Here is an 11,544-nt window from a genome sequence, read left to right on the forward strand (position 1 = left end):
GAAAGGTTCCACATGTGACTTGAATGGAAATTAATAACAATATTCAAGGCCAATCAGATGGAGCAACATTTTGAAGAAGTGATTCATTGACATGCCCCTTTATCAAGGATGAAAGAAAGTGGAAGTGTTAGTCGCTTAGTCATATATGACTCTTTGCGACCCCATGGACTGTAGCCCACCAGGCTCCTCTGTCCATGGGATTCTCCAGGCAAGAATGCTGGAGTGCATTGCCATCCCCTTTTCCAGGGCCTCTTCCTGACCCAGGGATCGAACCTGGGCCTCCAGCATGGTAGGCAGATTCTTTACCACTGAGCCACCAGGAAAGCCCATCAAGGGTACATGATTACAACTCAAAGGGTAACTCCTTATATTTCTGGCCCCAGATGGGTACATTGGAACCTGAATGGGTGTATTCATCTTGCTGAGTTAGGAACATTGTTGGGGGTTGAGTTAACCTGCACCCACTGGATAAATGTCCAAAGCACTCATGCCCTCGTCTCTCATCCAGGCAACCCTAGTGAGCCCATAGGATGCTCTGCCTCCCTTTCAGTTCAGTTCAGTTCAGTTCAGTCACTCAGTCGTGTCCGACTCTTTGTGACCCCATGATCTGCAGCACACCAGGCCTCCCTGTCCATCACCAACTCCCGGAGTTCACCCAGACTCACGTCCATCAAGTCAGTGATGCCATCCAGCCATCTCATCCTCTGTCGTCCCCTTCTCCTCCTGCCCCCAATCCCTCCTAGCATCAGGGTCTTTTCCAGTGAGTCAACCCTTCACATGAGGTGGCCAAAGTATTGGAGTTTCAGCTTCAGCATCATTCCTTCCAATGAACACCCAGGACTGATCTCCTTTAGGATGGACTGGTTGGATCTCCTTGCAGTCCCAGAGACTCTCAAAGAGTCTTCTCCAACACCACAGTTCAAAAGCATCAATTCTTTGTTGCTCATCTTTCTTCACAGTCCAACTCTCACATCCATACATGACCACTGGAAAAACCATAGCCTTGTCTAGACAGACATTTTTTGGCAAAGTAAAATCTCTGCTTTTTAATATGCTATCTAGGTTGGTCATAACTTTCCTTCCAAGGAGTAAGCATCTTTTAATTTCATGGCCGCAATCACCATCCGCGGTGATTTTGGAGCCCCCAAAAATTAAGTCTGACACTGTTTCCACTGTTTTTCCATCAATTTCCCATGAAGTGATGGGACCAGATGCCATGATCTTCATTTTCTGAATGTTGAGCTTTAAGCCAACTTTTTCACTCTCCTCTTTCACTTTCATCAAGAGGCTCTTAATTCCTCTTCACTTTCTGCCATAAGGGTGGTGTCATCTGCATATCTGAGGTTATTGATATTTCTCCCAGCAATCTTGATTCCAGCTTGTGCTTCTTCCAGCCCAGCATTTCTCATGATGTACTCTGCATAGAAGTTAAATAAGCAGGGTGACAATATATAGCCTTGATGTACTCCTTTTCCTATTTGGAACCAGTCTGTTGTTCCATGTCCAGTTCTAACTGTTGCTTGCTGACCTGTATATAGGTTTCTCAAGACGTAGGTCAGGTGGTCTGGTATTCCCATCTCTTTCAGAATTTTCCACAGTTTATCGTGATCCACACAGTCAAAGGCTTTGGCATAGTCAATAAAGCAGAAATAGATGTTTAATTTTATGGCTGCAATCACCATCTGCAGTGATTTTGGAGCCCCCTTTACCCCTTTACTCCTCTGCCTCCCTTTACTCCCCATCAAACCCCAAATTAAGCATCATTCACTGTTCTTTTGTTCTAATATTCATGTATTCGTTTGGCTGCACCATGTCTGGGATCTTTGATCCTTGTTGCGGCAGGAGGGACCTTTAGTTGCAGCAGGTGGGATCTGGCTCCCTGATCAGGGATGGAGCCTGGGCCCTCTGCATCAGGAGCGCAGAGTCTCAGTCACTGGATCACCAAGGAAGTCCCATCCACTCTTCCTGATTCCGCCAAGCTCCCTGCTCACCCATGGGCATCATTCTCCTCTCTCCTGTGTCCTACTGACCTGCCTACAAATCATGCTGCTATACTCGTCCCAATAAATCTAAGTCCGTCACATTCATGTCTACATCCTCACACTCCAGGAGGTTGCCTACTGCACAGCGGGAGCTCACATATGTATAGAGAATCTGATTTAGAAGCACATATATGATATCTTCTGTAGAGATTTAAGGAACGAAAACCAGGTATGCTACAGATCCAGTGTGCAATGCTAACTAAAATGACTGGAGGCTCTCTGACCACCTGGTGTAGGACAGAGGAGAGAAAGCAGACCAGGAACCAAGGCCTGCTGGACAGCAAAGGTGCAGGATGCTTCAGGGAGGGTCTTGAGCTCCAGCTCAGTGCCAGCAGACTTCCTTAGGTAATAACCCCCTGCCCTCCGCAGGGCCCCTCAGCTCTCTGACTTTCTGTCCTAGCATCTGTAGGCCTTGTTGAAAATACAACTAAAGCTCATTTAAAGTGAAGTCTGCCAGTCCAGGATTTTGGCATTTCCCACGTTCTATGAGGAAAACACTTATCAAATTGCTACCACTTAAAATATTCCCTACAGTTACAGAAAATCTCATTTCCCCAATCAGTTCTCAACCTTTCCTTTTGATAGAAGCGTTATGAGCCCTTGTTCCTTCCTACTCTGTCTGACACCTCCCCACACCCAGGGCATCTGTCATGTGAGGCTGGGCTATGCCCAGGCTGAACAGTTAAAAGTTAACTGTTCAGTTAACTTTTAAAAGTTAACTGTTCAGTTAACAGTTAAAAGTTCAGTTAAAAGACTGAACTTTTAACTGTCTTCAGTTAAAAGACACGGAAAAATCAGTTAAAAGTGATTTTTCTTTTTTTTTTAATTTTATTTTATTTAACTTTACAATATTGTATTGGTTTTGCCATATATCAAAATGAATCTGCCACAGGTATAGATGTGTTCCCCATCCTGAACCCTCCTCCCTCCTCCCAAAAAGTGATTTTTCAAGGAATTCCACCAGGGGACTCCAGTTCTCAGCACTGGCCATCCCTTTGACCTGACTGAGGAAGTTGCTAACATACTTAGCTCCTTTCAGAGTAACTTGCTCCTCTATTTGGAGAATAGTTTGAAGTCCCAGAGTCCTCCACCAGCTCCTTAAAACCTGAAGCTATTTCACTCCCAGGAAACTCCAGGAAGCCTGGGACCACACTTTTACTCTTAACAGGAATTAAACCTGATTTCATTTCTCTCTCTGCCAAGGCCAGTCCAACCAGTACACTTGAGAGTAGAAACTCCAGCCCCAGCAGCTAGCCTTGGCCTATTACGGGTTGAGTCGTGCGCACTGCCCAGTCTCTCAGCTGTGTCCGACTCTTTGCAGCCCCATGGACTGTAGCCCGCCAGGCTCCTCTGTCCGTGGAATTCTCCAGGCAAGAATCCTGGGGTGGGTTGCCATTTCCTCCTCCAGGGGATCTTTCCCACCCAGGGATTGAACCCACATCTCCTGGGTCTCATGCACTGCAGGTGGATTCTTTATCAATGAGCCACCAAGGAAGCCCTATGGGTTGAGTCGTGTCCCTACAAATTCACTGATATCATCACACCAGAGTCTCAGAGTGTGACCCCACAGGAAATAGAGTTCTTACAGACGTGGTCAGAGTGTGCCCTCATGGGGAATAGAGCCCTCGTAGTCATGGTCAGAATGTGACCTCATGGGGAATAGAGTCATTTTAGACGTGGTCAGAGTGTGACCTCATGGGGAATAGAGTCCTTGTAGACATGGTCAGAGTGTGACCTCAAGGGGAATAGAGTCCTCATAGATGTGGTCAGAGTGTGAACTCTCTGGGGAAAGAGTCCTTGTAGACATGGTCAGAGTGTGACCTCATGGGGAATAGAGTCCTTGTAGATGTGGTCAGAATGTGACCTCATGGGGAATAGAGTCCTCGTAGACATGGTCAGAGTGTGACCTGTGGGGAATAGAGTCCTCAAAGATGTGGTCAGAGTGTGACCTCATGGGGAATAGAGTCCTCGTAGATGTGGTGAATTAAATTTAGAAGGGGTCACAGTAGAATAGGGTAGGGCCTTAATCCAATATGACTGATGTCCTTATAAAAAGAGGGCTTTGGGACATGGAGACTTTCATTCAGGGAGAATACCATGTGAACATGAAGGCAGAGAGCAGGACAATGCTTCTACAAGCCAACAAACATCAAAGATTGTCAGTAAGCCCCCAGAGTCTTGGGAGAAGCCTGGAGTAGACGCTCTTCATGGCCTCAGGAGGATCCAGCCCTGCCAACACCTTGGTCGTGCACTTCCAGCCTCCGGACGGTGAGACAATGCAGTTGTGTTGTCTAAGCTGCCTTTTTCTTGGATGCTTTGACCCAGCAGCTCCAGCCCTTCCCGAGATTCCTAAGCCCCTAAGCCTGGCTTTTCCTCTCTGTCCTGCATCCAAGTGGGCTTCCCCAAGATGGTAGGATGCAGTCCTTCTGTGAGTTCACTGGGTCACTGGGGCTGATGTGTGGCCCTGTCTTGAAGCTGCCCTGCAGGGTTAGCCAGAAAGTGCAGTGAGGGCTCAGAGCAGGAAGATGGTGGAATCCAGGGGTGAGAACTGCCCAATGTGCTCCCCACCCCAGTCCACAGAGACTGGGGATCGAAACCCAGGCTGAGGGAGCAGGGTGGGCCGCGTGCTGGTTGGTACAGGCACAGAGCTGCTGGTGGGGCGGGCCCCAGGGTCACTGGCATCACCTGTACTAAGGCCCACCCTTCCAGCTTGGTCCACCCCACTGTGCATACGACTCCAATGCCCATGAGCCCCTGAGACACCCTTCTGGCAGTGCTCAAGTTCAGCTCTGCCTAGTGGAGACCTGGCGGCTCCCAGCCCTTTGGGCAGTTCAAGTGTCCAGGACAGGCAGCAGCTGGGGTCCCAGTGCACTTGCCACCCAGCGCCTCCCGAATGTGCGGTGGGGCATCACTACCAAAAAGGCCACCTGGGCCCACCGTGGAACCCCACAGATGCCAGGAGGGTCTGCCATCGAGGAGAGCAGCAGTGACCCCTCCCAGCCCCATCAGGCCAGCCTGCAGAGCCACGGCCGCATCTGGCTCAGTCTCCCCTTTCTCCACGATGGTCCACTGCCCAGCCCAAAAGCGGTCTTGTCTTTACTCCAGAACCACCTGCCTGGCAACAGGAGACCCTCAGGATCGTGTTCTCTGTAAATCCATGTTGAGAGTTGGGTGGAAGCTCCGTGAGGTGGAGAGTGAGAGCGTGAAGGAGAGGAGGAGCTGACGTCTGCTGTCCCAGCCGGAAGCTGTCCCCCAATGGCCCTGTGCAGCCAGCCTCCTGTCGCCTGGCCCACCAGGGCTCAGGGCCAGGGGCCAGGAGTGCTTCTGCCTTTGGCCTTCACATTCCTGGCCCGAAATCTCCCTGCTCGGACATCCTCTCGGGAAATCTCTCCACCCAGGAATGCACCAGGGTGGGAACATCCGTGGCCCCACCTCCCATGGCACTCAGCCAATGAAGATATCTCAAAGGGGCGTTATATCTGAACACACAGGAAATGGTCAGAGTCCACTTTGGCAGCCTTGGAGTGATTGTGTAGGTGACTACAGGATCTGGGAGGGAGCCCCCACGGGGCCACGGAGCTGTCATGCCTGAGCTTGGAGGAACGGATGGAGACCTCTCAGCCCTTCTCCAGGGCACTGGCGTCACCCCTCCCTGCCATCTGGGTGTCAGACACCCCTTTGATGTCTCCCCACCTCTGCTGGAGGACAGGTGGGCTGCAAAGCATGGAAACAAATGAGCTCCCTTCATCCGTCATCGGCGTCAATGTCACCGCGACGCTGCTCTGAGGTCCCCACACCGAGTTAACCTTGACAGGGAACGGTCTGCCCATCAGCTACCCTCTCCGCATCCTGGTTCCTTCTGCATCCTGGCAGTCAGGCTGTCTGCAGCAGACTCGCCCGAAGCGAGCACCACTTCCTCCTGGTGTTCACCCCATGCATTTCTGACATCCTAATGACTCTTAAATATGCATGACCATTTCCAAGGAAGGCATTCCACACTTTTTCATCACTTGCATAAACCAACTGATTTTCAGAGCTCACCCCTGGAAAGGGGCACCGGTGATCTGTAAATTTAATTTGCTCTCACGTCTGCTGTCATGACGGCAGGGCCCCCTGGGCTCGGCGACTATCCGGGATTCATATGTCCTGACATCTCGGGGTTTTTTTGTTTGTTTGTTTTTAATTAAAAGCACTTCCACCAAAATGAATCACCATTCAGAATTCCGGCCGAGGAAGCCATTTTTTTCCTATTTAGCTAAAGTGAACCAAAGTACATTTAGGCAAGAAATGAGGAGGCTCAGAACAAATCCATTTCCAGAGCAGTCACTGTCAGATACTGTCAGTGCCTGTGCGTGAATCCCAGAATTTTGTGTGTGCTCTGGGTCTCTGACCAGCATTCCAAAACTGTCACAGAAAAAGGCTCTCAAAGCTCTACATGCAAGTCAGTTTCAGGGATCCAAACGCCCCCTAATGTTACACAGAGCCATTTCTTTGCTTGGAGGTCACCTCTTTGATCCAGGCTTTTCCCTATATTATTCTGCAGTTAGTTAATATCAGGAAGTAAGAAGGTGGGACTGTGGATGTAAATTGGGCAACACGGCTTGTTCCTGAACCCCCTGTTCCATCCCAGACAAACCACAGGTGGGGTGATGCTACATGGCCAAGGTCCATCAGGAGAGAAACAAGATTTGTGGCCCCAGGGACACTAATGCCCAGGCCTCCCAAGGCAGATTGTTGTTCAGTCGCTTGGTGGTGTCCGACTCTTTGCAACCCCATGGACTGTAGCATGCCAGGCTTCCCTGTCTTTCACCATCTCCTGGAGTTTGCCCAAACTCATTCCGATTGAGTGGGTGATGCCATGTAACCATCTCATCCTCTGTTGTCCCTTTCTCCCCCTCCCTTCAATCTTTCCCAGCATCGGGGTCTTTTCCAATGAGTCAGTTCTTCACATCAGGTGGCCAAAGGATGGAGCTTCAGCTTCAGCACCAGGCTTTCCAGTGTTTCCCACAGCAGATGCTCCAGGGGAAATCCAGGTGGAGGTGACTTTAGAGAAAGGATGAAAATGGAGGTGGGTGAGAGAGGGGTGGACAGAGCAATGAAAAGAATCATGAAATCAAATCATCCCTGATCTTAGAACTCTGCCACAAAAAGTAGTCCATGCAGCCCTTTCATTCACCTAATGAAAACTGGGCTACTGATGGGCTCTGGCAGAATGGGTCTCAGCAGAGACACAGGACTTGACACAGTGTCCACTCCCGCCCAGGTGTCGAGTGTGTATTTCTGTGTCCTGGACAGACTCTGTGAGTTGGCTTTTTTTTCCTAGAAGCTGATCAAAAGCAAGAAGAATAGCCCTGCATGTCCCATGAGGGTGAACTTGAATTCTCCTCTAACTTGAGAGGCAGAAACCATGAATATTCTCTGGGGTCAGACAAGGAGCCTTGGCTCCTAGAGGGCTTTGTCCCCCAGAGACCCCACCTGTGACCCCTCATTGACAAAACCTTTCCCTCATCTCAGTCCCAGATCTTACGCTTTCTGAGCATCAATACAGAGTTTGCAAGGCCACTCAATGCCACAGGAGATGTTCTGAGCATCTGAGTTTAGAGGGGCTCTGAGGGTTTCCCAGAAACTTCCCCAGGTCCCAGGGCTCCTGGATGCTGGCCATTTGGCACTGGATCCTGACTTCACCTGCCAATGCAAGAGACAGAGGAGATTAGAGTTCGATCCCTGGGTGGGGAAGATCCCCTAGAGGAGGAAATGGCAAACGACTCCAGTATTCTTGCCTGAGAAAGACCATGGACAGAGGAGCCCGGCGGGCTGCAGTCCACAGGGTCGCAAAGAGCTGGACATGACTGAGCGCTCACGCGCCTGCCCGTGACTCAGTGCTCTTAACCCCCTCCTCTCCTTGTCACATAAGCGGGATTGTGCGCTTTTAAATCATGAGACCCAGACAGACAAGGCCCAGACGCAGCTCAGCAATCACAACCTGAACTCAGGATGAGAAAAGTGGGTCTCAGCACCGGCTGCAATGCCACCACGGCCTCCCGGGTGTGCTCGGGGCAACGGGAGGACACCCCCGCCCTGAGGGATGCTCAGCTGCATCGCTGATGGCTTGAGGCAGCTCCAGCCCCTGACTCGGTGTCAGAGCTCCCGGGAGCCAGCGCACAGCCCAGCCTGCAGGGGCCCCGTGTTCTGCATGGTGCAAGGGGGTGATATTTTTCTCTCAGAACCCTGCTTCAAGGATTAGTAAAGAGAAAGGTGCAGTTTGACTTTTAGAGGAGCATCTGATGCTCCCACAGAGCCAGAATCCTGACAGAAAGCAGCCCATCTCTGTTTACAGTTACAATCCTTCATTCATGCTTCCTGCCCTGCAGGGGCCCTGGAGGCTCAAGGAGAGGTGGTGAGATGGCAGGAGCAGCAGCAGCTCTGGTTGGCAGGAGGGCCAGGAGGCTTTCAGCAGAGTAAAGAGTTGGGATGGGTTTTGGAAGTGTGGAGCATGGCCATGTGAGTGGAAAGTAAGAAGACCTCACAGAGGTAGCTCTGGGTAGTAAAGTATGAGAGGACGGAGAAGGCAGAAAGTGACTGAAGACTTAGAACTCTGACCCACGCTGTCATGGATAAATGTGGGGTAGACTGGAAGCACTGATGCATGCAGATCCAGAGGGTCCTGGAAACCCTGAGGGTTCTGTACTTGCCAAGGCTGTGGAGCAAGGCATAGAGCAACGGGGGTGGCAATTTCTATGTAAGATGCCCTTGCCCCTGCCGCCATCTTTACAGGGTATGGCTGGTGAGCACTAGGGGCTGAGGTGCTGAAGTAGGAGAAGCTGAGAAGGAGGGGTGCCCCGTGTGCTAGGGGCCAGGAGTCCACGGCAGGCATGCCCTTCAGACATGGTATTCACCTCCTCCTCCTCACAGAAACTCTGTAACAGGTGCTCGATTCCCACACAGAGATGAGGACTCAGTTATCAAACTCAAGTAATTTGCCAGAAAATGCACAGGTAACACACCAGGACGTGTGCTTGGGCTGACTCCAAAGACCGAGTGTATCCATTACTTCATAGGGAGGTTTTAGAAATTAAACACACACACACACACACACACACACACACACATGTAAATACAACTTGGTGGTTGATTAATTGAGGCAGCAAAGAAAGAAAAGAAAAATATCTTAAAATGGAATAATCACTCAGTGTATAAAGCTTGGGAAGTTCAGGGTGGGCATTTATTTGGGGAGAAGTTTGTGACTTGGATAGTAAGCATGTGGGCTTCATGACAGAAGAGCAGCATTTATCGGAGATGGACTGATCAGGATGAAGGTAAGGGCACATCTCGGCAGCTTAGGAAATAAATCACATCAGGTCAGGGGCTACACTTTGGAGAGGGGTCACAGAGGTTAAGTTCACAGATCTGTGCATAACAGGTCTTCCAGGGTCAAGGTCACAGGGGAGTTTCTGAAAAGAGGAACTGGTGCATTGTATCAAATGTCTCAGAGTTCAGGAAGATTTTAAAAGAATGTCCTTAACTGATTTTTCCTCTTTCTGAGTAGAAAGAATTCGTGACCACCCAAAATATTTATTTTAAAATGGATTTGTGGCTAGTGCACTGGGACGACCCAGAAGGATGGTATGGGGAGGGAGGAGGGAGGAGGGTTCAGGATGGGGAATACATGTATACCTGTGGCAGATTCATTTTGATATTTGGCAAAACTAATACAATTTTGTAAAGTTTAAAAATAAAATAAAATTAAAAAACAAAAAACTCAAAAAAATAAAATAAAATAAAATGGATTCGTGGACCACAGAGAAAATCAACAAAGCTGATATGGGTTCCCAAAATTCCACCTGCAAATACTCCTCGTCCAGGAGTGGGTCTCAGGCCTGCCACCCCAAATTGCCTTCCTGAGTGTGGGCTGCACCTCCAAAGACAGAGGATGGGCAGGGAGAGATCAGGTGTGGTGCCCTCCATGCCTTTGTCTTTGGGGAGGTCTCCATTCCACAGCCGAGGCAGCAGTGGCCAGGTTTGGTGGGTGGGCTGAGACCCCATTGCTGTTTTGTGTGGGACCTGTTTATTATAGTAACTCACTCCTTCCCTCAACCCAAGGTCTCTGGATTACCTCCTTGGGCTGGGTGTCTCCGGGTGTCTGATTGACACACAGAACAGAACAGCCCCAGTTTCACTGAGCTATGACCAACCCAACAAGTACCTTCCGATAAAAACACGGATGACCAGAAAGTGATGCTCAGCACTGAAGCCTTTCTGACCCCCGAGACAGTCAAAGCAGGTACGTCTCAGCAGCATCCCCGTTGTACAAAGAAATCCCATCTCCTGCTGGACCGGAGCTTCATTTCATCCTGTATCCTGCCATGGTCCACTGTGATGATATTAGGAAATGACAATAAATGCCCTCCTCACCTCCACTTCCATCCTGTCTCCAGCTTTTTAACTTGACTGATACTGAGTTCAACTCTACAAATTCCAGGGACCCTTGAATGAATGGCTATAAGATGCTTAATCCACAACTGAGCAGAAGCCTTCCTTTCTGAATGCTCTGTATCATCCGAGCATCCTACACGTGGAGTCACAAACAGTGCTCCCAGCCTGATTTCTCAGACCTCTGTTTCTCTCTGCCTGGAAAAGGGGACTTGTGGATGGATAGGTTTCCATCGGGTAGAGTGAGCTGGAAAGTCAGCAGGCTTCTCAGGGTGGAGGTCTCAGTCGGCATGTTTGCCCATGTCTGTGTCGGAAATGACACCCTGAAGACACCCCTTTCTGATGCCATTTCTTCACCACAGAAGAAATCAAAGAAAGCGATGTTTTGAGTTCTTCCAGCTTCTCCACTTCTTTGGGCGTGCAGCAGAGTCTATAAGAGGCATGGCTGGAAACAAAATCTTTAGTCCAAGGAGTCCCGGGAAGGAAGGATCTGGAGAAATCTGAGACAGAAGAGGGTGCTTCAGTAGGTTCCTCACCCACCACAGAATTCCTCCAGAAGCAGCAGCTTCTAAGGTTCTAAAACAGCTTGCTACTTACACTGTCCATTTAAGGAAACTTTTCCTAGACTGGTCTCATCGTGAAAATCTCCTGGGAGTTTACAAATTCAGGATCCCAGGCTGTCTCATGAAAGATGCTGATTCAGTCTTCAGTCATCATGCGAAGCCATGTGGTCACATGAGGCTGGAAATTTAAGTCACGGCCCTCATGTTTGGAGAGACAGTGCTCAGGCTGAAGATTTCGCTTTGGGTTATTTTCCATATTCTGCCTGATATCGACTATATACTGTCAACTTAAAAAACAGTCATAACCTGAAAGTTGAGAGTTATGTTTTATTCAGTGGGATCTTTTAAGACCTCATGCCTGGGATGCCTAGGGTCACATCTCAGGTGACCCTAGGAGAACTGCTCCAAAGCGACTGTGGGGAGGAATCAGGTTATCTAGAAGGTTTGTACAAGGGGCGGGTAGTCTAAACATCAAATGATTACTGTTGATTAAGGAAAACCAGATATGA

The 11,544-nt window shown here is 49.5% G+C and overlaps 1 non-coding gene across 1 annotated transcript; it reads right to left on the reverse strand.

The window, feature by feature from the left end:
* Window positions 1–251: 251 nt before the first annotated feature.
* TRNAG-ACC lies at window positions 252–323 on the reverse strand. Its single transcript has one exon. It is a non-coding gene; the product is annotated as a tRNA-Gly (tRNA).
* Window positions 324–11,544: the final 11,221 nt, after the last annotated feature.

Source organism: Bubalus bubalis, chromosome 19, assembly GCF_019923935.1.
Source record: "Bubalus bubalis isolate 160015118507 breed Murrah chromosome 19, NDDB_SH_1, whole genome shotgun sequence".
NCBI classification, from domain to species: domain Eukaryota; kingdom Metazoa; phylum Chordata; class Mammalia; order Artiodactyla; family Bovidae; genus Bubalus; species Bubalus bubalis.